Source organism: Dermacentor silvarum, chromosome 1 (genome assembly GCF_013339745.2).
Source record: "Dermacentor silvarum isolate Dsil-2018 chromosome 1, BIME_Dsil_1.4, whole genome shotgun sequence".
Lineage (NCBI taxonomy): Eukaryota > Metazoa > Arthropoda > Arachnida > Ixodida > Ixodidae > Dermacentor > Dermacentor silvarum.
The window spans coordinates 204,386,193-204,411,075 of record NC_051154.1 but is presented as its reverse complement, the minus strand read 5'-3'; the positions used below and the strand labels follow the sequence as shown (position 1 = coordinate 204,411,075).

At 45.2% G+C, this 24,883-nt stretch overlaps 1 pseudogene; it reads right to left on the bottom strand.

Moving 5' to 3' along the window:
* Positions 1 to 5,292: 5,292 nt before the first annotated feature.
* On the bottom strand, positions 5,293 to 5,472 carry LOC119437794 (U2 spliceosomal RNA; annotated as a pseudogene).
* Positions 5,473 to 24,883: the final 19,411 nt, after the last annotated feature.

Here is a 24,883-nt window from a genome sequence, read left to right as displayed (position 1 = left end):
CGTCCTAAGCCTACACCTTTTTGTGGGATGCATACGCATTTTATTTACGCTGCTTTACCTCTAAACGCGGCACACAAGCAGCAGGAAACTAGAAACAGCGGAGACTGAAAATCAGCACATTATGTTTAGATCATAGTGACTTTTACAGCGAGTTTGCCATTGCCGATTTCCGCCTGCTTCAGGCACTTATCTGAATAAACTTGCTCAACGCGCCAAACTTGGAGCTCCTCAATTTCCTTTTTGTACTTTGTCCGATGATGAGATTGCGGGAGAGCCCTTTGGTATGTAGTGCCTTGCGCAGCCACATGGCCCCTTGCTTAGGTGCTATCACAATTTCTTTTCTGCATGCATACTTTTTTTATCGTGCGCATCCGAATCCTTCAACACATTAAAATTTTTCGTGAGCAAAATCAATATTTTCGTAAAACTTAACGCACCATTCGTTAAATTAAAGAACGGGCCCAAATTCGTAAATTTTACGAAAAATTCGGGAGAGTTGACAGGTACGCTACCAGCCTCGGGTGGGTATATATGTATACAATGAGCGCGACTACAGTCCCTCTTTTTCAGCATGGCTTTTCTCTACACTTCTTGCGCTAAGCTTCTGTAAAGTCTGGAAATAATACTTGATTTGTCTGGAGTTTGTGATGCCACCTTTGTACAAGGCTTTCTCTAAGCTACTATTTCACGGCCACTGAGTGATGACAATGCTCTCCACTATGGCCGTCGCGGAGTTGTTGATATTTGTTTACGAGAACGAGTTCGTAAAAGATTGGCTCTTTCAGACTCCTCGTCGTACGGCTGACTGACTGCGTGTAGTCACCATCGTGTGACCGTATATGACTGCGTGGCCGAAAATAGATTCTACTAAAAATAGACCAAAATAGACCAAAAACAACCTGAGACTAAGGAGTCATTTTTTATTGAAAACGGAAACCAGGAAATGACGTAACCGTATAGATCAAATCGGTGCCGCCTGCTATTAGAATAAGGCAACAGCAACCACAAATCACCTGCCCCGTTATAACTGGTAAATTGTGGTCAATCACTGATCGTGAAATGTAAAATACATTGCAGTTCAAGTGCAAGAAAGTTCACCTTCACCAACTTCATTGGATTTGCCTAAAGAGAGAATTAACTATATTCTTCCTCACACAGCTCAACCATCGCCATTTGCAGAAATGTGGCGCCCTCTGAATGCAGGCTTTTAACTCAAAGCGAGCTGCACCACCCGGCACAGTAGGACCTCCGTGATTGCCGGTGTGGTTTAAGACGCCTATACGTAATGAATCCCGCTCACTGCGGGCGATTTGACAGCCCTTTCATTAGCGATTTTCTCCTAACTAAGCCATCGAGTACAGCACATGACAAACGTTTCGAGGTTTCTGCGAAAGGTGTTCTAACATTCTAAACGTATTAGATCTTTTGCCTTTGGTGCCTTTTTTAATAGAAATTCTCCATTTCCACACGTACGCTACGCCAAGCACTCTGATTTGTTTACAACCGTTACGACCTATATTTAAGTGTGCGCCAAATTTGGAGCACCTCAATTCACTGTTTGCGCTTTGTCCAATGATAAGCGACACGCGTCGCGAGAGTTCGTTCCCGTCACTTGTGGAATACACACGACTCAGGCTAAGTTGTTATGACAGCCTTTGCACCACACAGAGTATGCGCAGTGCTCATGTTCTGAGCAGTATTAGGGTGTCTGTATCTACGGCGGTAATCAAGCGCGCTACACACAGGCACACGTGCTAGATGAGTGTTTTCAGCAACAGAAATGTTGCCCGCGGTCGTCTTATCGCGTTTATTTTGCACGCTTGTTTTAAGTTCAGTTACAGTTAGGCAATTTATTTAATGCAAATGTTGCTTGCAGCCCCCCTCTAACATACCGGCCCATATGCACACGCTTATTCACGTGTCATTTTATTATGTAAATAAATTACTTTCGGAGCGCAATATAATTGTGCATTTCGATATTCCCTCCCCCCGCTCCACCCCTCCCCTCCAGCGGAGCCTGCACTTCGCATAGCTCGCAATTCAAACTCAACGACAAATTTTGTTTGTATAATGCATACTATATATACTATTTTGTTTGTATAATGCATATTATATCTACTATTTTCTTTGTGTAATGCCTACTATATATACTATTTTGTTTGTATAATGCATACCATATACGGAAAAGAAGGTTCCAAGGCCCACGAATGACTGTGCACCTTGGAAGGAGCGCTTCCCCCACCGGAGGCATAAATAAACTCTCGTCTTTCTCTCTCTCTCTCTCTCTCTCTCTGTCTCATTCGTGCCACTAGAGAAAGCACTTTTTTTTTTCAGGTGCTCTGCAGCGAATTCATTGCAAAGAACTACAGTACACGGGCGCGCGTGTACAAGAGGTGCCCCACTCGCGGCGTTCCCACCACTGACACAAGCACACAGAAGGGCGCCGAGGTATCGCGGCAGACGCGATCGAAAGCACGCGCGCACACCAGCGATGAAAGGACGCCGCACGTGTATACACGATAGTGCAACGGCCACGCGACGGCACCGGGAACGTTCGGCGTCTCATAAAATTTCGGCCGTATTGCATCAGAAACGGCCTAGCCGAGCCGAGTTTCGTCATGAAATCCGTGACGCTCCTGCGGCGATTTAACTGCGTGTCGCGGGCTGCGCGGCGCACGGTATAGGGCTTCAAGGTGGCCCCTTATTGGCGGGGCGCACATACGGAAATAGCCTTGCGTTCAAGGCTCCTCGCGGAGGAGAGTTGCTGACGTGTTACGGGCCACTGGTTTCCCCGTGCCGTACACAGACGGCCGCGGTCAGGGTGACTGCGCGGTCCGCACGCGTCGAGCGTGTAAATTTAGAAGAGCCAACAGACGCGTGGGCACGCGCCGCTTGCGTGAGGCGAGTCGCGCGCCGCAACCAATATTTCTTTCTCTTTCTTTTTTTCTTTCTTTATTCTTTTTAGTGTAGCTCATGTTGCTTTTCGCGAGTCGCTATCTTTTCTACGCCGCTTCTTTCGCCTGTCTTTTTTTTTTTTTCATACTTTTCTTTTTCATGAAAGGGATACGCGGCCGCTTGCATACGAACACCGTCGCAGGGCGACGTGAGCAGACGCTGTCTCGCCAAGCGCCAGTGGACCTTATGTATTGAGCACACATTTCGCTGAGGAACACGTGGCAAACTGATTTGTCTATTCCAGAGTACACGCGAGTCCTCATCTAAAATGAGGTCTTGCGGCGGATGAAAGAAAGTGACAATCAGAAAAAGGTAGGTTTTGCATCGCAAGTGCCTCCATGTCTGTGTTGCAATAAACTCGACGAATTTGCACAGTCGCCTTCGCGAACGGCTATTTGCGAGGTAATGAGGACATTCTTCGCTTATATGTCAGCCATTTGAAGGAAGAATACCGAACCTGTGGTTGAACAGCAAGCGGGTATGACGAAGCGTTTCTTCTGTCACCGTCTAACGCAGTGTTTCTCTCCGCCATAAGAGCAGCGCGCAGTTTCCCAGATGCTTTTGACTTTAAAAATAACGCTTTTTAAAATTTTTTTCATGAGTGGCAGAAAGTACAGATGTGAACAGGTGAAAAAAAAATACCGGCAGTTCATCCTTGTGTGGTTATATAACGAGATGCCTCCATGTTTACAACACTATGATAACAATGAGTGGCAAATTTCATTGTATCCTACATGAATAAATTTAGTCCTTCAACAGCGAGTCTCACATACATTTTACTTTATTCGCCGCCCAGCAAATAACCTCCGAGAAGTGCCACTTTTTTATCTTTTGGTTTTTGGTTTTTAATCTTATCGGAGCATACGATACACGAAGAAAATCAAACTCACAGGATGTATACTACTGCTACGAGTGAGCGACTGTAATGCCACTGCACTATGGTGCCTTATGACTACTCAGCGACATCCACACGAAGTGCCTCTTCTATCCATGGTCACCAGTGAACTTACTTGTGACCTTTCGACCCAACAGTAACCACGCATGGTGAATCATTACCAACTTGCTTCACTCCTGCCGCAAGACCTTCAATTCCTCCGTGGTGCGTTACTCAGTCAAATATCAACATGACAATACCTGGCATCCAGAAAAAAAGCAGAGCTGTCATCACCAGCCCTAAGCAGCTCGTTTTACTACTGTTGTACGAGAAGTACCAAGCTGTGCCCATATATACACCGACGGATCCGTCCTGCCGAAAAGCTCCACCGCGGCTGTTGTGATACCAATTAATTCAATACGTCTCCCGTCACAAAATCGATGGCAGCAGAGCTCGCAGCGCTTTGCACCACGCTCCATTTCATTAGTGATCGAGTGACACACAAATGGACAATTTTCTCCGACTCAAAGGCGGCTCTGCAGTCTCTACTATCACCTTTACGCCGCGGACCGCTCGAGCAGCTGGTCTTTGAGATTGTCGAGGCAATACACAATCTTTATAACTTAGATAGGGCATGGAATAACTTTTCAGTGGCTTCCAAGTTACTGCGGAATTATCGGCAATGAACGGGCCGATCAAGCTGCCCGCACAGCTCATAAAGATCACCAACGACTAGGACTGACGCTGCACGAAAGCTCCGCGTGCTTGCTCGCCAACGCACAAGGTCACAATGGAATGAATCGCACTTCAAGCATGCTCGCTTATACTCTCTGGACCAAACCCTAAGCCTTCGAGTACCATCAAAGCTTCGCCGAGGAGACGCAAGCCTTTTGTGGTGATTATGGTTGGGCGTTGCGTTTACCAACGCCTATGCGTACCACGTATGAATCGCCGACAGCGCAGCCTGTGACCATTGAGGCAATGAAGAATCGATTGAACATATTTTGTGCGACTGCACGCAGTACAGTGCGCTGAGACAATCTCTTAACAGCGCGTTCAACCAATTGGACGACCGGCCTCTGTCGGAAGAAAGAATTCTACACCCCAGACTGGACTTAACATCACAAAAGGAGGCCGTGCAGGCGCTTCTGAGCTTCTTGCGAGCCACCAGCCTATCCGAACGACTGTGATTAGAACGCTCCTCCGGCGTGAGGTTTTTTTTTTTTTTGCTTTCTTTTCTTTCTCATTCTCTCTCTGTCCTTTTTTCTAACCCCTATTTCCCTACTCCAGTGCAGGGTAGCAAACCTGATTCTAACATCTGGTTAGCCTCCCTGCCTTTCTCTCCATCTCTCTCTCGATCCTATCAACTTCCTATTTCCCCCATATAACGTCTACTCCTATTCCCGTTTTTTACAGCGAAGCTGTATGTGGCTAGTTTCCAGCGGATCGATATCCGTAGACCAAAACCATGGGCCGATCCCGAAGATAGTGAAATACCGGGCCGACCCGCGGCGGTGGTGAAGCAGACTTTAAGCACTCCGCCAACTTGCAAAAATAAGTTTAATGTCTTGGGTCCAAATACAACCCGTATCAGATATTAAGCTGATAAGAACCGATACTACACTTTGACCCACGTCGGCCATGTCTACGTTCGCACCATACACGTGTACGCCATCCCGCGCATTCAAACTAGTGCCTACCAATCTGAGTGTCTCCTGCCTCCTGACGTCATGCTCTACGTAGGCTCCTTTCCTCAGTTCTTCTCTGACTGTGAAATGGGTAGGCCGCGTGTTGTACGGTCTGAAGAAGAACAGCGGGCCTACGAAGAACGACGGCGTGAACAGAAAAGGGAATGGGCGGGGTGGCGGGGGAAGGAGACCACCGACGATGAGCGGGCCGCGGACTCCATGCGTAAGCGTGCTGAAAGGCGGAAAGAAATGCGAACCGTCCATGTGGCCCCAATCCCGCAAACTTGGAACGTTTCACCGGAGCAACGGTCAATCACCACATACACAGCTTCACTGGTCATCCTCCTTCACAGAGTGGAATGGCCCTAAATTTTTTTTCTACAACGCTTCCACCTGTCGTTGCTTTTGTTTCGCGCCGAATGCAACCTTCATGTTCACCAACTTAGTAGTGCCAGTGAGCCCCCTTTTGTGACAGCAAAATCAAAATATAAATCACTACATAAAACCTGTACATATAATGTCGGCTCATATAGGTACCTGGAAAGCACACACACCTCTAGTGGACCAAGTTGGCGCTCCGCCCATAAACGTCCGGAAACATATTAACCGCAAAGCGGGGGAAAGACCCAAAGAAAGCCATCGCTTTATATCTACCAGTAAAATGACCCAGGAATGTCTCCTTACAACTTCAATCGTATAACCAAATTTTCGAAACGGCACCGTGAGTGGCGCTTTAGCGCTTTTTCCTGTGCCTTTTAGTATCCGTGTGTTGCTGTCAAGGTTGTGCTGCCGTCAAAATTACCTGCAGTCAAACATGTCACGATGTATAACTCGTTGCAACACTTCATCCTTTTCTGCACTGTGGAGAGAGAGAGAGAGAATAAACTTTAATAAAAAGAGCACGCGAGCGTAGGTAGCTCCCCCGCTCTGCAGTGGGTGGTCCCCTCAGTCCAGGAGTCCAGCGGCCTTAGCTGCCCTTCTCGCTCGGTTGACCAGGTTGAGCTGGTCCGTCGAGTCGGAGCTGGACAGCGCTGCCTCCCATTGCCGTGTGCACGGTGGGGTGTGTTATGGGTGGGTGTGTTATGGGGGTGTGTTATTAGCTGTGGTGTGTTTGCGCAAGCCCATACCATGTGGTAAAGTGTTGCACATTGATCACAGTGTGGACATTTATAGGAATACAGCGCAGGGTGTATGGCGTGGTAAAGACTCAAATGTGGATATGTGTTTGTTTGGAGTTTTCGCCATATTACGGCATCCTCTCGCGTCAGAGAATTATGAGGTGGGGGTAGTGTTCTTCGTGAAAGGCGATAGTGTTGTAGGATGTGCACATGTCTTTGTGAATGTGTAACATAAGTATTTCAAGAATGTTGAAACGCTTACACTGAGTATCCAATAAGAAAACCAAAGAAGGAAGAGTCGTTGAACTCATAAAGATAACCTAAGGAGTGAAATTCACTGAATAGTTTTCTCGGGAGAATATTCCTAAGTGTATCGCCACGAGAAATTAATTTCGTGAGAACCTCGATGCACGTGCTTATCGATGCACGTATTATCAGAGCTGTACTTAGATGTCCAGATATGATGGGAGTGTCTTATCATACAATGGACAGTACGGGACACTCCGGACTTTTAAATGTTGGAAGTTAACAGATGACGCAATCGGCACTAACATTCTGTTCAGTGATGTCAAAGGTAATGAAGCTTCGAAACAAACCCGGTGATTATTTGAATAATCCTTAAGTTTTGCGTGCCAAAACCACGATAGCACTATGAGGCACGCCGTAGTGGGGGACTCCGTGTAAATTCTGACCACCTGGGGTTCTTTAACTCATTCCCAATGCACAGGACATGGGCGTTTTTTCATTTCGCTGCCATCGAAATGCGACCGCCGTGGCCGAGATTTGATCACGCGCCCTCGGGCTTCGCAGCGCAAAGCCAGAACCCCGTTACACGATTGCGTTTATTCAGAAGTTAAATTATTACATGAAATTAATGGGGTTTTACGTGCCATAACCACGATCTGATTATGAGGCACACCGTAGGGGGGGACTCCGGAATAATTTGGACCACCGGGGCTTCTTGAATGGGCACCTAAATCTAAGTACACGGGTGTTTTCGCATTTCGTTCCCCTCCTCCTCAAACTCTCGTGCCCTCGATCCTGATTAGAAAGCAAATTAAATAAAGGGAGAGAAAAGCCCGCTCCTACAGAATGCAATAAAGGGCGTAAGCCAATTAAATATGAATGAATAGGGCTTTTCAAGTAATACCCAAAGCGAATGTTTTTTTTTATCATAAAAAGGACAATTGGAAAAATAAAGTGTGGCCACGGTAACTCCTAGCGTCCTAAGGTCCGGTCAGCGAGGGCAGAAGGTCCTCGCATAGAGCGTTTGTTGAATATGAATTGCAAATTTGTGTGCGACGTGGACAATGATACGACAGGTCCCAAGTGACCGTGTTACGAAGAACGGTGACGACGTGAACCTTGATCCTGAGAAAGATCGCCTGCAGGTGATGTCATAGCCACGGAGTTATGTCTGAAACTATCCGCAAATACACGGTTAGGAAACACAACGAAATGACCGCCAGATTGGGATTGCTCGACCAACCGGACGGTCATTCCTCAAGTAGAATGAGAAGAAGCAAACACGAATTGGCATGCGGAATGGTCAGTAAAGTCACTCCTACTGTGAGAAGAGGCCTGGTAAGCAATACGCAAAAACGAAAGACTTCGGTGGCGACACCGCTTTGCAAGTTCCCGCAATTGCTCGCCGTGACTTCATGGATTCTGACGGCCACTTCTCGAGCATAGTTAATTTTCTAGCGATAAGAATGGAATACATTCTGTTTTAATGACGCCAAAAACTGAACTTAGCAAGTTCTGGGAACCTTTAATGAGCCGCAATGGCCCACATAGGAGAAAATGGTTTGAAAATTGTGACGTCACATTAAGGTTTCGGCACTAAATTAACAAAATAAAGATTTAACCTTCACTTTCTCTCCTAATAATCCACCTGTAACCGCAAAACGGCAAGAAATTCCGTTGTGAAAGAAAACTTTGCCAGACTAAGCTGATTTAGCGTTCCTCTTTAGCCTTACTTTAAAACGCTTCACGGGAAATGTTTCACCAAGGCGTATGCGAGTGAAAACGTGCAACGGAGCAGGCAAGATTTTTTTTTTAATTTATTTGACATACCTGCAGGCGCCCGAAGGCAATATATTGCGGGGGGCGAATAATACATAGTGTTTGCATGAGGCCCGCGAGGAGCAAACAACAGACTACTGCGCACGCCGTATACACCAACAAAAATAACCGCGCCCAAGGACGCGAACAATGACGGCGAAAGCGAAGAATACCCTTCACGCTACGCTGCAAACGCCTTGCATAGTGCCTCTCGTCACCACGACCCGATTTTGATACCGTGCTGCGGCCAGTGAGGCGCGTTTTTTTTTTTTTATTATTATTATTCTTTCCTTGAGTGCTTCGTACTGACTTCGGATGGCTACATGGGATTAAGCACGGAGGAAAACTAACGAGGACTACCCACATCATGGCACTGGCAGGGTCGATGCACGTGAGCAATGATCGTAGTGAGATTAGTCTATAAATATTTCTTTGGTCCCCAGTGGAACTTAGTTAAAATGTGGACGCACCATCCGAAACGGTTCGCTTAGAGTGAAGAAGCATTACGTTCTTAAGAAAGGTGACGTGCGATCTGCTACATTTAAAAAAAAGACAAAAAAGACAAAAGATGCGCCTCTGAAACTTGTAGCGCCGCTGATTTCATGCCTTCCCGGTTCAAAGCACCCTCACTGGTGTCCCCTATAACACCGACGTGATTCTTCCTGTAACACCGATGTGCTTCTTCTTTTCCGCGTAAATTTTCTGAACGAACCCTCCGCTTACTATCTTGCACATGGTGGGAGAAATCGGTCGTTTTTAAACTATGCTCTCACCTTGGCTAGGCTGCCCGATGTCGGAAGAGTAAATCTGCACGCGCCGCCTGCGTTCGTTGGCAAGGTTCAGAAGTACTACGTATTATCCTTGAATCTAATATATGTGCGCCTGCCTTTTCCTTCTATAGGCAAAAAGAACTAAAACAGAACAGGACAAACAGAACTTTCCCTCGCTGCTTCACGGGCGGTAGAGAGTAAATACAGTTTTTTTTTTCTGTTTTTTGTGTTTTTTTTTTGGGGGGGGGGGGGGGGCATTACAGATTTTTTTAAAACCACCATAAGCGCAGCGAACGTGGCGTTATTGCAGACTAATACCTAGGCGAGGCGGGCATAATGTGCCACCAAGAACGTGAGCTTCAGTAGAATATTACACAAAAATTTATTAATTTATTTTTTATTATTGCTTTAGAAGCAGTTGTCTAAAAGGCGAAATTTCGATATTTTGGATATTTGCTTTATTTCACCATTATGGCACATCAGTACAGAACAAAAATGTACATAAATGGTGAGGATAGCGGGAAAAAAGCTGCTTTTTAGCAGCTTTACCAGCCCCGCCAGCCCCTGCTTACAAAGACAGCAACGAAAACAAGCTCACAAAGAACAATTTCAAGCAATGTTTTTTTTCTTTTTTTTCAAGCTCATACAGACTAATTCAAAACAATTTTCATGTTTAAAGCACAAAGAATTCAGGATATCATAATTAAAATAGCATTTTTCGATAACGTGCATAAACCTTCATCTGTTAGTTTGAACTTATTTAATGTGCTCGGAAGACAATACTGTAATAGTTGTAGTCCATAATTAGTTCGCGGCCGGGGGATATACCAATGGTTGATGTGTCTGGTTAAGCGTGAGGAGGGATTAAGAGTTAAATTTGCTAAAGTGCGAATGTGGCTGCCTTTTTTAATTAATTCGGACCTAAAAGCTGTCAAGAGGTGATATACGTATAGGGTTGCAACTTTTAAAACATTAAACTTAGCAAGTAATTAGGACGTATTAATTCGGACGAATTAAAGACAGCATCATTATAATGCACCCTCATTTTTTTTAAAAGATCTTGAAAATCGCACCTAATTCGAGATATTTATCATCGAATTTCAGTGGTAAATCCAGGCAATATCGAAACCGAGTGTCGCGGGAGCTCAAAAAAGCGTCCCCGCTAGCATATCAGACAGAAACGCCCCGTGACGACATGCGTGGTAAGTTGGAAACCGAAAGTCTCGGCCAGTCGCGGCAGCTACTGATACGGCACGCTTTGCCAGGCAACCATGTGCCGCTGTGTGTCGGGTCAGGATTTGCCGCGGCATGCTATCATTTAAACTTCGCCCCACACTTTATGGGGCGTTGCCGCCTGACGCGCCGCAGGACGCCCTCAGTCGCCTGGATTTGGCCTTCAATTTTGATTATGAATATCTCAAATTACATGTGATTCTTTGGGTGTGCCTTAAATTGTGATGCCCTACACATTTTTCATATAAACTATGGCCCTAAAGTTAATAATAAAAAAGTTGATTAACACGCTGCTGTTAATTAGTCTTTTCAGGCACTGAAAAGACCAGTAAGCGGCGGCAACGTATTTCCGCCTCGCCGTAGACTTCGTATCCGAAAACGACAGGCAGGTGTCTCACGGTCATAGCCTTTTATAAAAATTCTGTATTGTCTAAAAAACACCCTGTATGTATATATATATATATATATATATATATATATATATATATATATATATAGGTGTCATTAGACAAATTCCAATTTCTCTAATGACGCCTAGAGGCCGAGCTTAAATTTAAATTCAGGATAGAGCCGTTATTCCGAAGTACAGGGCAGGAAGGAACACGTTGACCTCGTCGATTCGTTTTATCTTCTCAACGAGAGAGTCAGGAATGAGAAGATCGTGTGACACATTGACAGAAACGAGCATGTTTTATTCCATAAACAAGACATTACATATTGAATTTAATTGGCGGCTAAACGGTGAGCTTGACGGTGAAAACGGTGAGCTTGACGGTGAAATAGTGTAAACAGCAAACCGCACCGTGTACCGTCACGGGACCTCAAACCCGAGCAGGGAAAGTTAATCTGCTTACATACATTAATATATACATTGCCTAAAATTTTATGTGCTTCTGCAAACTTTTCGTCGCAGAGTTATGCCTTTGTTATTTTCAGTTAGTGCGTGTTGAAAAGTGGAGCTGCCTTCGTTCAGACCAATGGAGTGATACCTCAATGGGTTCTCAAGTGGGCCCGCTGGACATGGTGACGCGCATCTGTGGGTATAATGTGGGAGTGGTGCGGGGGTCGCTGTCATGTTCTGGATGTCGAATTGTGTGGCACTTTTAAGGCTCATTCACACCGGCGACTGACAGTGGTCGCGTGACCACGTTGGTCGCGAAGCGACCAGTCGCAAATTGTCGCAAGTGGTCGCTTTTCTCGAAAAGCGACCATTTTGGGCCAGTCGTTCGCTGCTCGATTTTTCAGTCACGCGACCGTGGTCGCAAAGCTGTTCAACCAATCAGCGCCGCGCCGAAAGTGATGTTATGTGTCTTTATCCCGCGTCCTACATGCCAAATGCAATGTCCACGCCACCATATGCAGACTGCAGGTGTCTTGTGATGCTGGGACGCAGCAGTTGCAGCAACGTGTCGAATGTACGCGGTCGCATTCGCTGGAAGGTAAACGGCAGGAAAAGAAAGCACAACACAGACCCTTTTTCCAGCTGCCGTTCGTTGGATGAGCACGCCACCCAAAGGTGAACAGCGGGTGAACAGCTTCACTTTAATATTTTGCACCGAATCTCACGCAATGCGAACTAGAAATTACAACTTGCTCTCGATAATACTCGTTGTCATGCGCACAAAGTTCGGGCAGGAGGCGGCTCCGGCCACTTCACGCGAGCGGAGGCATGGGCTCACCCATCAGCGTCGCGTTTTCTTCGGAGGCTTCCGCGCTGCCAGGGCTGGTACCACAACAGAGCACATCAGCACAGTGAGGACGTCTTCCTCTTCGCTAGCATCGAAATCCATGGTTATTGCCGGCAGGCGAAACCAGAGCGAAGTGCGCGAACTGCGTAGATCCCTAGAATTCTCGCTAAGGAACGAGAATCTCCGGGATTGCGACTTGCAGGTCGCGCTCAGCCGGGCTTGCCGGTGTGAACATCAGTCACCTTCGGTCGCTTTTTGGTCGCGAGTCGCAAATGGTCGCGCGACCTCCTTCAGTCGCCGGTGTGAATAAGCCTTTAAGGTTACTAATACAACACCAGGGCCGGTATTTTGTAGCGATGCCTTTAAAGTAATAATGCCTTTTCGCGCTTATCGCGCTTTGCCAATGGTCAGAGCGACGGTCCGCTCGCGTTATCAACGTTGATAGCGTGAGCGGACCGTCGCTCTGACCACTGACAAAGCGCGATAAGCGCGAAAAGGCATTATTACTTTAAAGGCATCGCTACAAAATAGCGGCCCAGTATAGGCATTCCTTTTACCACAATTTGCCTGCTGAACCGTCGTACAAAAGGCTTGGATTTCCGTAGCAGTGCTAACAGAAGAGACAGACGAAATACCTGAGATTATAGGGGACTAATGAAAAATAACAAATGAGTTCTGCAAAAGATTTACCGCCATGATATTTCCATCGAGTCCAGTAATCAGTGTTGCGTTCTTCCGTACACAGCTTTAAAAATAGACTAAGCTGATCGAAAAATTATGTTTTAAAAACGTGTACTCGCTTTTTCTAAAGAAATCACTACATGTTCAGACACTTCTAATGGTGGAATTTTTATTGAGTTAAAAATATGAGGTCCCTGAAAAACGGTTTGCAACCCCTTTCACATGCCTGTGGGACATGATGGTCGCTCTGATGGTGACCTGCCTACCTTATCTCTGGGATCGGCCGGTCCTGAGCGGTGAATGATAAGAAAGGTATAGAATCGAGCTGAACGCCATACTTTTGAAGGCATGGTCTTCTTTGGCGACATCACACAGGTTTGGCGTACTCAGGATAAGGATGTCTATCTGCCTTCTTGGTAAAAAAAAAAACGACTCTGCCACGCCTCCAGGGCGTTGTAGTGTGTCGCAAAAGGCATCCGAATGTAGGTCTCAGCGAGACAAGAAGCAAGAATTGGTCGCAGAGTAGGTAAAATTAATGGTACTGGCGTAATTCGCACCGATATACAGGGTGTTTCAGCGAACACTTTCAAAATTCATTTAAGGTTGCCTGTGGCAGATAGCCGAATTCTAGTTAATGAGCTGGTCTACTCGAAGAGGCGGACATTACTTCCACAAAAAAATTGAACTGCATAATCAAATCATTCACAGAAATTCATTAATTAAGTTTTAACTAATTGCCTGATGGCCCATATTGTAAGTTACAAATTGTAGCCGTAGAGTTCGCAAGGCGGATCCACTTGGAACGAATTCTCGGGGTGACACCAGTTCCGAGATATTAATTCCCGAACTTTGCGAAGAAATGCATTGGCGTTCCAGTTAGGTTCTTAACAAAACGTCGTTTTATGCATTGAAGCACAAAATTAACTGGAAGGCCAATGCATTTCTTCGCAAAGTTCGGGAATTAATATCTCGGAACTGGTGTCACCCCGAGAATTCGTTCCAAGTGCGAACTCCACGGCTACAACTCCACGGCTACTCCACTGCCTTGCGAACTCCACGGCTACAATTTGTAAATTGTAATATGGGCCATCAGGCAATTAGTTAAAAACTTAATTAATGAATTTCTGTTAATTATTCGATTATGCAGTTCAATTTCTTGTGCAAGTAATGTCCGCCTCTTCGAGTAGACCATCTCATGAACTAGAATTGGGCTGTCTCCCACAGGCAACCTTTAAGAATTTGTGAAAGTGTTCTCTGAAGCACCCTGTATAATATAAAATTAACCACATTGCACCATAGACAGCTCTATCTCCGGGATGGGCCCACATGGCCTCTTGGTGAAAAAATAAATGCATGTCTACCAAAGTCGATGTGAAAGAAGACAATGTCGAAGTGCATGCGCGTTAAAAAAACAGAAGCGAATGAGAAAGTTTGAGATGAAAAAAAAATTGTGTGTCCAGAAAACAATATAAGGACTGACAGTGGAACGAAGAAAATAATACAAATACTGAAAACTATCATACAATTATGCAACATTGCGTGATATTTAATGTCTCCGATTTCAGTACATATAAATACGTATGTCATGTACATCGAGCTTGCCTTCTTTCACGTCGAATTTGGTTGACCAGCCTTTCTTTCTGTTTAACAACACACTTACAAAATCTGGCCATTTTCGTCCTATCTCTTACAACAGATGCTTCTTCGAAAAAAATGGAATGAAGAAACGATTATGATGCTCCTTTTTCGCTGCAGTACAACTTGCAATGGGTAAACGTCATCAGGCTCCGGTTGCCGCCTTTAGCCCTGGCCATTTTGGCTATGGAAACTGAAGAATCAATTAATACTAAGACATCATGCATGAGTCAGAGATAGATTCGAGTGGTACGCGCAGACAGTAGACAAAACATGGTGCAAAACTTGGCAGTTCGATTTGTTCTTAACAATTACACTCTTGAGTTAAGCCTATTAAAATCTAAATAAATTAAAAATGGAAGATGCTACAAAGTTTTCTTGATAACATGTTTTATTATAAAATGTGTATGAACAGATACCGGTATATGTTACAACTAGATTATGTTTTCTGCCATACAGATAATGTAAAGAAAGGTAAAGAAGTTGAATGCAGAACAAAGTTGTTTAGAAGTCCTTTTTTCGCGTACAACATCGGTGTGTAACAAGCTGTCTGGTCCCTCCGACACGAACCCGTGAATTTTGACAACCCATTGCCTTTTCTCATCATCACTTCTCATACTCTTCTTTTTCTCCTCTTTATTATCATTTCCGCTTAGCATAGTACTAAGATACAAGGGTTTACATAAGGCCTACCTCTCTGCTCTTCCTCAAATATATTCTCTCATCTCTCTCTCTTTCTCTATCTGGCTGCTAGCATTACAATCATTGTTTTAAGCGATATGTTAACTGCATCCTTTGAGATTGTATGTTATTGGTAGGAGTTCTTTTATATTTTAGTGACGGCTTTTTCCTCACGTCATGTTCAGTTGTATTTGCTTTGTTTTCATTCTGTACTTCTGGGACTAGTTTGCCTCTACCTGCATTTTGTTTCTGAAACTGTATTGTCATCCCCACCACCCTCATTCAATGTAATGCCGATGGTGCCGTAGGTAACTAAATAAATAGTTTTTGAATTCAAGATAGGTGTGCCTTTTTAATTTCATCAATAGGAGCGCAGTGTTTATCTACATTGCGGACGAAGTGCCTTTCTAGTAGAAGACACGTGAGTCCGTCATCAGTTTTTTTTTCTCGTTTTTTTACTACAAAACCAGAGGAGCGTGGCTACCCGTCTTGCAGCGAGGGATGTTACAGACATTCGAGACCCTTCAAGCATCGCAATCTTCCATGGTAATTACCTTAAGTTAACAAGGAAACGCTTTCTTTCCTATGACAGCGAGGACACAGAGTTGTACTCCACCTCAGGTGACGATTCCTTGGACGAAGAATTCTGTACCGTCTTGCATCACAAGGCCCAAACAAGAGTTATCAAGGCATCCTCAGCATCGAGCCTGTCTACTCTGAAGCCCGTGCCCCAACGCTGGCAGCATACTATCTTGTTCGTGCCAGAGGACTCAACAATGAGGTAATTGGAGGTCCCGATTTAGGTGGGACACATCGCGCTTTTGCGGCCCTGGTCCCGCTGTCCTACAGCTTACGTATGGGACGGAGTTTTGCCCGCTTTCACCTCTCCGGAACCCGAGTTGTACCAAAATGCCCGCCCTGTGGTCCCGAGTCGGCTGTTCCCTTTGTCGCGTGCGGTTGAGCCACCTTAAAATAGAGAGAGAGAGAGAGAGAGAGAAAGACGTTTGTTAGATAAAAAATGCACATATATTAAAAGGCAACCCCAGTGATTTTTTCGGTGAGGTGCCTAGATTAGGTTAAGTGTTTCGCACCTTATTAGGTAGATCAGCAAGCTGTGATATTGACCCATTTCGCGGAGCAGTTTGCTCTAGAAGAACGAGATGGCGCTTTCAGCGGCACGCCATACGTTGACTCAGCGAATGCGCACAAATACGAAACCATTACTGCTTCTGCCCGGCTACTGTGCTGTCAGCTCTCGGAAATGCAACTGGGTGTTCGCTAATGCACTGTGCCCAATTTATGCTGCAAAATGTGTAACGATAAAGGGAAGACGTGTGTGGTAGTTAGCTACAAAAATAGTGATTCGCATATAAAGAATGCGAATATAAGGAATATATAAGGAACGGAATCAACCTGTGTCACTGCTGCTACCTAAGGACTGCCTGTGCTGCCGGCCCTTCGCGATGCACTGTTTTCCTCGAGGATAAAAAAAACGCTTAACCTTGCACTCGGCCGCGCAAGGCTTGAAACAGCGAAGCTGGGCGATCGTATAGCCCAGCATTTTCCGGAAGTGCACGCGTACTTTTCACCTCATTACTCATGATGATGATAATATCCCTTCGCGCGTCTCGGACTTACGACCGTCACTGCGCGTTGTTTAGCGCAGCTTGCAACACCGACACCGCGTTCCACCGCGTTGCAATGCCGACAATGCGTTCTAGCAGACCCGCTCCGTGAATGCGTCTCTCTCTCTCTGGCTCTCATTTTCTTTATTTCTCTCCCGAGCATAGCGCGTAAAATCTCTTCTTCACCTTGCACAGCATTGGCACTAGCGCGTGCGAACGCGCCAGCTGTGGACGAAGACGACGACGCTCGAACGCAATCATATGGTTCGCATAAATGCGTGTTCTGCAAACGTGGCTGTATAGCCTAGTGCGGAAGAATATTGGTCTGAGGAAAACAAACGCGTTAAAAGTACTACCGATAAATGGGGTGGCCATAACTTTTCAGTATTTCCAAGCGCTTCCGTTTGCTATATTTTTTTAATTGGCAAAGTGTTTTACATGCTGCAAGTGATGACCATGGTCAGAAGTCCGGTTCAAAAAATCCACCGAGTATTTGCGACCTTTATATGGGCATCGCAGTGGGAGCGCACCAGCCGGTGCAATTTGTTTTATAAGGTGAAAAATGGGGGCTAGGGCTCTCGCATCTGTTCAAGCAGTTGGTGAACAGATTCTTCTTTGTGCGGGATCAAACTGATGTATTTTGAGAACTGTGATCCAAGCACGATTGCAGCATTATCTATCTGATTTTGTTGTATCATCATTTTCTTTGAAAGCAGTACCGCTTAGTTCTTATTTGCCTAAAGTGGTTATGTCTATACGCTTGCTCAAGGCAAGATATTCATATGAATACTTGTCTGATGTTACGAAAACGCGTTTGTATTGTGATATTCTTGATGTATTCTTACCAACACCTGTATATCGAGCTGTCTACAAGCTAGGTCCTGAACGCGATGTGCTAAAGCGAGTTTAAAAAATGCCGATCGGACCCTCAGTTAAAACATTCTTTTTTCAAATACATACCGACACTCTCCCTGTAAAGCCATGGTTACAAAGTAAAGGTCTTTTTGCACTCAGTAAACTGTTTAATCTGTAGGAAACCGGAAACAATAGAACTATTTTTCTAGACTGCCACGATGCCGTATTCTTGTGGGATGTCTTGCAAAGAACTCTTAAAAAAGAATTGCCATAAGCCCTTTTGGAATCCTGTTTCTTCCATGTGCGGATACAGGGGCGAGTGATATGCTAATTTTGCTTTGCATGCATAGCGTATGGAAGACGAGGGTGGATATTAGGCATGCTCACATACAAACTCGCTCAGCAAGACACTATTTTGTTGAGAGTGTGATCTACACCCGAGACTTGTTCAGAGCCCAATGTGAACCCCCAGAATGGCTACCTATATTGGATCAATTGGCTTCTGTGAAGCATTTTTAAGCCACGTACACCGGCCGAGTTGGAGCTGGTGTACTTATAATATGTACATGTGTATCTGATAATTTTTGTTTGTTTTTGTGAAATGGCCATAAATAAAAAAGCTGTATAGCCTAGTGGTTACGACGCTCGCTTTGGAACCGTTGGTACGCGGGTTCAAATCCCGCCTCGGCAAGAAAATTTATTTCGTTTTATTTCTTTCTTCATTACTGATGATGATAGTTTCTTGATACAAACCACAAACTATGGCTGGCTTATTACGCAAATTACAGCTAAAAAAAAGATACTTCATGCGCCAGCGCTGTATAGCTAACCTCCAAAGAAAGGACCTCAACTCCGGAACGTTGGCACTTAAGAGTGAGTACCGCTTGTTACAAAAGGAAGTAGCGCCACCTACTGGCGTAGTAAGTTTCTCGCACGTTATCTACACACATCTACCCCTACTCGCACGCAAACTTATGCCCACCCTATCGCCAACGTATCAATAATAAGTGAATGTGCGCTCACTTAGATCAATGTGCCGAAGCATGAGTGACGGCGACCACACCGACAAGACACGAATGTTGGAAGCTGAACGTTTCGTGACGGTCCACAGAGTAATCGAGGGACTAGCGATAATACGTCTTTGCTACAAGCTACCTCAAAGTACAGAACATTTGCATTCCAAGCTTTGTGTCCAGCAAGAACAAATCTATCGCAGCAGAGCACACCCGCAAGCGAGCGAGTGGCCGCACCGAGGAACCGAGGAACTTTACTGAGTCTGAAACAGAACAAGGCGCTGCTTTAAAATGTTTGCCAAAAAAAGAAGGATGAGCGCGCTGATCCTGATTTAATTCATAAGTGGAAAGTTTGGACAGCTTTGAATACATTTCTAGCCCCGCTCTTAGCACAAGCAACGTATACGCTACTCGTGCCGTTTGGACAAGGCGAAATGAGCTCTGAAAGCCCTTACATGTCCTCTAAGGCTGCGGCTAAAGCTTCATGTCGTCCACACAGTCACCGTCTACGATATGCGTCGAAACGAAGGTTTGCTGCGCCGCACCGGTGTCACGCGCTTGCATTGTAAACACGGAGGCAGTTGAGGCAAGCAATGTACTCGTCACCACGTGATCAAAAATGGCAGCGCCCATGGGAGCGCCGGGAAAAGGGTCAATATAGCTTTGCGGTGTTCAGGGGTCCCTCTTGGAAGGATCCAGTCGTTTAGTGTGATGACTGAGCTCCGTAGCCCGGCAAGGCAGATTCTTCGCAGTGAGGAGAGGCCAGGACATGTCCGTAGCAGGTGGTGCACTGTGGCTGGCGCACCCGTGTTACAAGTTCCACAGATAGGGTCAAGCGACTTGTCAATGTATTGGGCTTTTTACGCTGCAGTCGCTGACTGTTCCTTTTGTCGCATGCGGTGGCGCCACCTTCAAATAGAATCGAGAGGCAAGCGGCAAGCGGCAAAGTGACACATTGCCGAAAGTGAGGCAGCGACACCTGCGATCTTTTAACGATTCGGAAAGCGAACCGTTCGCTTGCCTTAACGCAAATGGTCATAATGGCGCTTTTGCTGATGTAAACGCCATTCTGTTCTGCCTCGCGAGGGCAAGCTAACAGTTCACTTTCTGAACCGTTATAAGATCGCGCCCTTCCTAGAACACACGACCAATTACGGCTCCTACGTTTTCTCGATCAAGCTACACTACCATGAACTTCTCTGCGCTGGCTAATGATCCGTAGCCATCTTCATGCCATCTTGCTTGTCGTGCATGCGATGTTGGAAGCACGTAGATCAATGTCGAAATGCAAGTGCACATTTACTGAAGAGCTTGTAAAATTCACAAAACGTTTCGTTCGTGAGTGCTCTTTGTCAGTGGTTTGCCGCCTTCGCTAATAATATGCCCAGTATCAGGATTGGCTGAAATTTTCTCTTACGAACGATTCAAGCATAAGAGATTTTTTTGAATATGGGCCCAGTTTCCCTTCGCATAAACAAAACTGGGAATAAATGCTGAATCTCGTTTGTATCTCTGATATTCCGGAGACGAGCATTACGTGATAAGTGCCACCCAATCATGCCGCAGACAACAACGAAGCAGATAAGCTGCTGGCGGCGCCATTCGTTGCCGCTCAGCCACGTCAAGCTCATCCGGGGAAGTCGGTCCGTCGTGTGAATCCAGTTTAATGGACGTCATCCCTGTACTCTTAAACAACCAGCACACAACGTCTGCTGGTTTTCTTTGATAGTCGAACATTTTTTTCTTTGGTAATCGAAGAAATTGCCACGCTGAATGATGATTGCTCCTCCTCCACCCCCAACCCCCCCACTCCCTTCTTGGGCAATAAATCTAACCATACCTTTTCCTTTCTGAGTGTGACATATCTACCAGTCTTCTACATCTAAATGAAAAAAAAATCGAAGTAAAAGAAACGTACAATCGGGCCATGCACTTCGCTTCACTTATTCTATTCTACGCGTCCTCATGGGTAATAAACCGAGATCCAAAAGCCAAGGCGGATATAAGCTGGAGATATTTACATACTGTTACAACAAAATTTCTTTAAACAAGTATGTAAACTCGTCTTGACTACTCTGTTTTACGCACTCGTTAAACCAGCGCCGTATATGTATAAATATATTCCAAAATAAAGGAATAAAGCTCGAGACACACTGCAAGCTTTACAGCATGCGAAATAACATTAAACATATAAGAAGCAAAAGACTTACTGAGTACGTGAGATGGAAGAATTAGGCGAAGCACTGCTGCTTCTGTGAGCTCAGGATGAATAAGTCCGCATAAATTTCGGAAATATATATTTCACTGAAATATACAAAAAGCTGATATCGAGCCCTTTAACGCCCGCAATCTGCCCTGCGAAATGGAAGACACCACGGAGACTCGGAATACATCCTGTCTCATGCATCTCTTTTTCGGCATTTGCGCTGGCTTAAGAACACCGTTTGGCATAAGTCGCCAAACTCACTCATGAGTCGACTCACTCAGACTCACTCATACTCAGACGGACTCGTAAGTCTAAGTCTGAATAAGAACGGCTGAGTAAAATTTTAGTGATCCTTAGTCCGAGTGAGCCCTAAGCAAAACATATCATTTGTGAGTGAATATGAGTGAGTTCGGCTTATTTTGCCGACCTATGGCCCTTTCCTGCCAGACGTACTGAGGGGTAGAAATTATGCACATGAACAAGGAAATAGTCTATACTGCTGCATAAATGACGTTTATCACAAATGTCTAATCCTTTAATGAAAGTCTCTACACGCTTAATCGGCGCACCGCTCACGGGCTGGTATTCGATATTACATTTGAAGTTTTATTTCCATTGCATGCGAAGTTTCAGCTTTATTAAAACCATCAGAGTTTGCGGATCGAACAAATTACAGCTTGAATTTAAACATAGCTACTACATAGCTTTTCATGTCTTTAACACAGCCGGCCTCCAGAGGGCATAAAATATCTGCCACATTCAAAATTTCAAAATAGTCATAAAATATAGCGAAAGCGTAGATCTAAACATGCCTACGAAAAAAAAAACATTTGTGGAAGCGGTTACGTGGTGTGTGCGTTATGAGAGATTTAAATACCACATAGCACTCACGAAGGAGGCAATGTCTTCTCAGCGTATTGTAAATCAAAGAAGCACAAGAAGCCGGTCATAAAATAAAAGTTCAGCTAAGACATATACATTACACCTTTACGCTCCGGGCAATAAATACTAGATCTTTACCCAGACACAATCTCCCCCACTGAACCCAGCGCCTTCCCAGCCACCTGCGCACGCAATGAAGCTCGCTAATAGAGGGACGCGCTAAGCGACGCTGTTTACTCTCTTCATGACGTCCCGTGAGCATGTGAGCGGTATTCAATCACTAGCGGCGTCATTTGCAATGAGGTGGGAGAGTCATCACCATCGTTTGTGCCTCCATTTGGCACTATAGGTAGAGCACCGTTAAACCCCCCTCCCACCCTACTTCAGCAGCCGCTGCCTGAGGCGCCATTACTCAGTTCATTCAGCGTGCCGCACGTGAGTGACCGATCCGAGCGCCTATTAAGAATGGCCTCCGGCGCGCACGCGCGCAAGCGAGCTAGCGTGCGCAGCGCGGGCGCCTCCCAGGAGGAAACGAGCGCCGTCGTCAACACGGGACCAAAACAGCGCAGGGATCGACGCCATGCCAACGAAATTAGAGACTTCTTTTTTTTTTCGCTCTCTCTTCTCTCGACGTGTTGTCCCTCCAGTCGACGTGTAAATGGCCCTTAACCAAAAGAGTGCAAGAAAGCTGGCACATGGAGCTCGTGAAACGGAGCTTCGCACATAAAACGATGGTCAAGCGTCGGGGCTGATGCGTACTAAAAAAAATGCATGAATAAAAAGAGTGGCATCGCCCTGAAACGGGCCGTCAAAAACAGAAGGCGTGCGCACAACTGTGCGGCGAACGATTTTCCGGCTGAGAAAACGCAAATGTCCAGCCTCTGACAACATGGATTTTAAGATGAAGGAAACGGTGTCTTTCATCTTTAATCATGTGTAAATGGCCGGAAACATCTTGCATTTTTCCCCACTCCTTTTTGTAGTGCCTTTGGGCCCTGAAAGTATTTTCAATAAATAAATAAATAAATAAATAAATAAATAAATAAATAAATAAATAAATAAATAAATAAATAAATAAATAAATAAATAAATAAATAAATACTTGTGAAAATAATCGGCTGGTGCAATACAGCATGATTTTTTTCGTAAGTCGAGATAGTTCAGGACAGCATTCACACACAACACAACACACACGCACGCACGCACGCACGCACGCACGCACAGACGCAGGCATGCACGTATATAGTATAACGCACATGTGTACACGCACACGAACACGTGAGGGTATACGATATATAGTACGCGTTCGCGTCCCCGTCAGATGCGGCGAGATGTGTTTTGGCATTCTGCCCCTAGTTATCGTGTACCTAAAAACCTCTCCTTACGCACTGAGGAACAAAACTACGCGGAACTCCAATGTGTCTCGCGGCTCAATTTCGGATCTGATACGAATACTAATGCATGTAGCTGATATTCTATAGCTGAGGGTAAGAAGAAGCAGGGGAGTCAGGTACGTCATGTAATGTGTCGAACAGGTAACGAATATGGTCTAAGAAAGTGGCTGCCAAGAGAATCGAGGACAGCAGAGGCTTATACAAATTTCACTATTCGATCACCCCTCGTATTTATAGAGAAATTAAATACAAGGGCAGGATTATGTAAGCACCAAACATGTCAAACTGCACAAAAAAAGTTCTTTTGCGCTATTCGAAGCAAAAAGTAAAAAATATATTCTGGTCATGTACATTACAACAAGCATAATTTACACCCGCCGCGGCGGCTTAGTCAGCTAAGGCGTTGCGCTGCTGATCGCGGGATCGAATCCCGGCCGCGGCGGCCGCATTTCGATGGAGGCGAAATGCAAAAACGCCCGTGTGCTTGCGTTGTAGTTCACGTTAAAGAACCCCAGGTGGTCAAAATTAATCCGGGGCCCTCCACAACGGCGTGCCTCATAATCAGAACTGGTTTTGGCACGTAAAACCCCAGAAAGAAGAAGGACAATTTGCTGTATTGATCATCACGTTACACTCCTTGGATGTTTCATCTTCTTGAGTGCGCTTTGATATGCATCCCATTCTCTTCTTTCCTTGAGTTTCTTTGTTGTTGTTATTACTATTAACAGTGCTTATCATGCGTCACTTATCGTTTGTTTAGCTTCTGTTTTTCTTGTAATCCCATGTTTTTTTTTTTTTTTGTTTTTTCATGGGAGGTCCTCCAAACTGTTCTCCACTTTCAAACCTGCCTCTGCATGTGAATACGCACTTGAATAACGATTTATAATGTTAAAGGCGAATGTTACGGTAAATTTCCTTGACAGGCTTCCTCGCACATCCCCATCCAGACAACCAAAATAGAAAAATGTGCGCTTTAATCACATGTAAATGCATAGATTTAATGAATGGAGTGCCCGGAAGTTCATCCCTGCTGCTAGGTGCGTGAGCTACAATTTCGAGAGCGCTTCGAGCACGAGTTTAGTTACAAATGTTGTATCGGTTAATTAAAAAACGTGTATGCCGGAAAGGCAGCCAGCTGTAACTGCGTTTGATACAGCATATTTTGATTACGCTCATCGCAAGCAGCTAACATTGTCCAGCCGCCTTACATATTTCGAAAAACTGCTTCGATAATAACTATGGGTACTTCCCCAGTTATCCATTACCAGGGGTCAAATTTCTCGTCGGCAAATTATGGCATTCCAGAATATAGCCGCACTTATACTATTAGACGCGGCGTGTAGCGTCACCTTACGGGGGTCGTTGGGGGATTTTCGAAAAAGGTGAATAGGGTTTTCATAGGTGAATAGGGTTTTCGGAAAAGCCATTTCATTTTACTGGGAAGTGCTCCCGCGAACAAAAGTCGTCTTGTTTGAATGCACGCGTGTAGTCGTGTTTGCAACAAGTCCCCCTTATATCGTG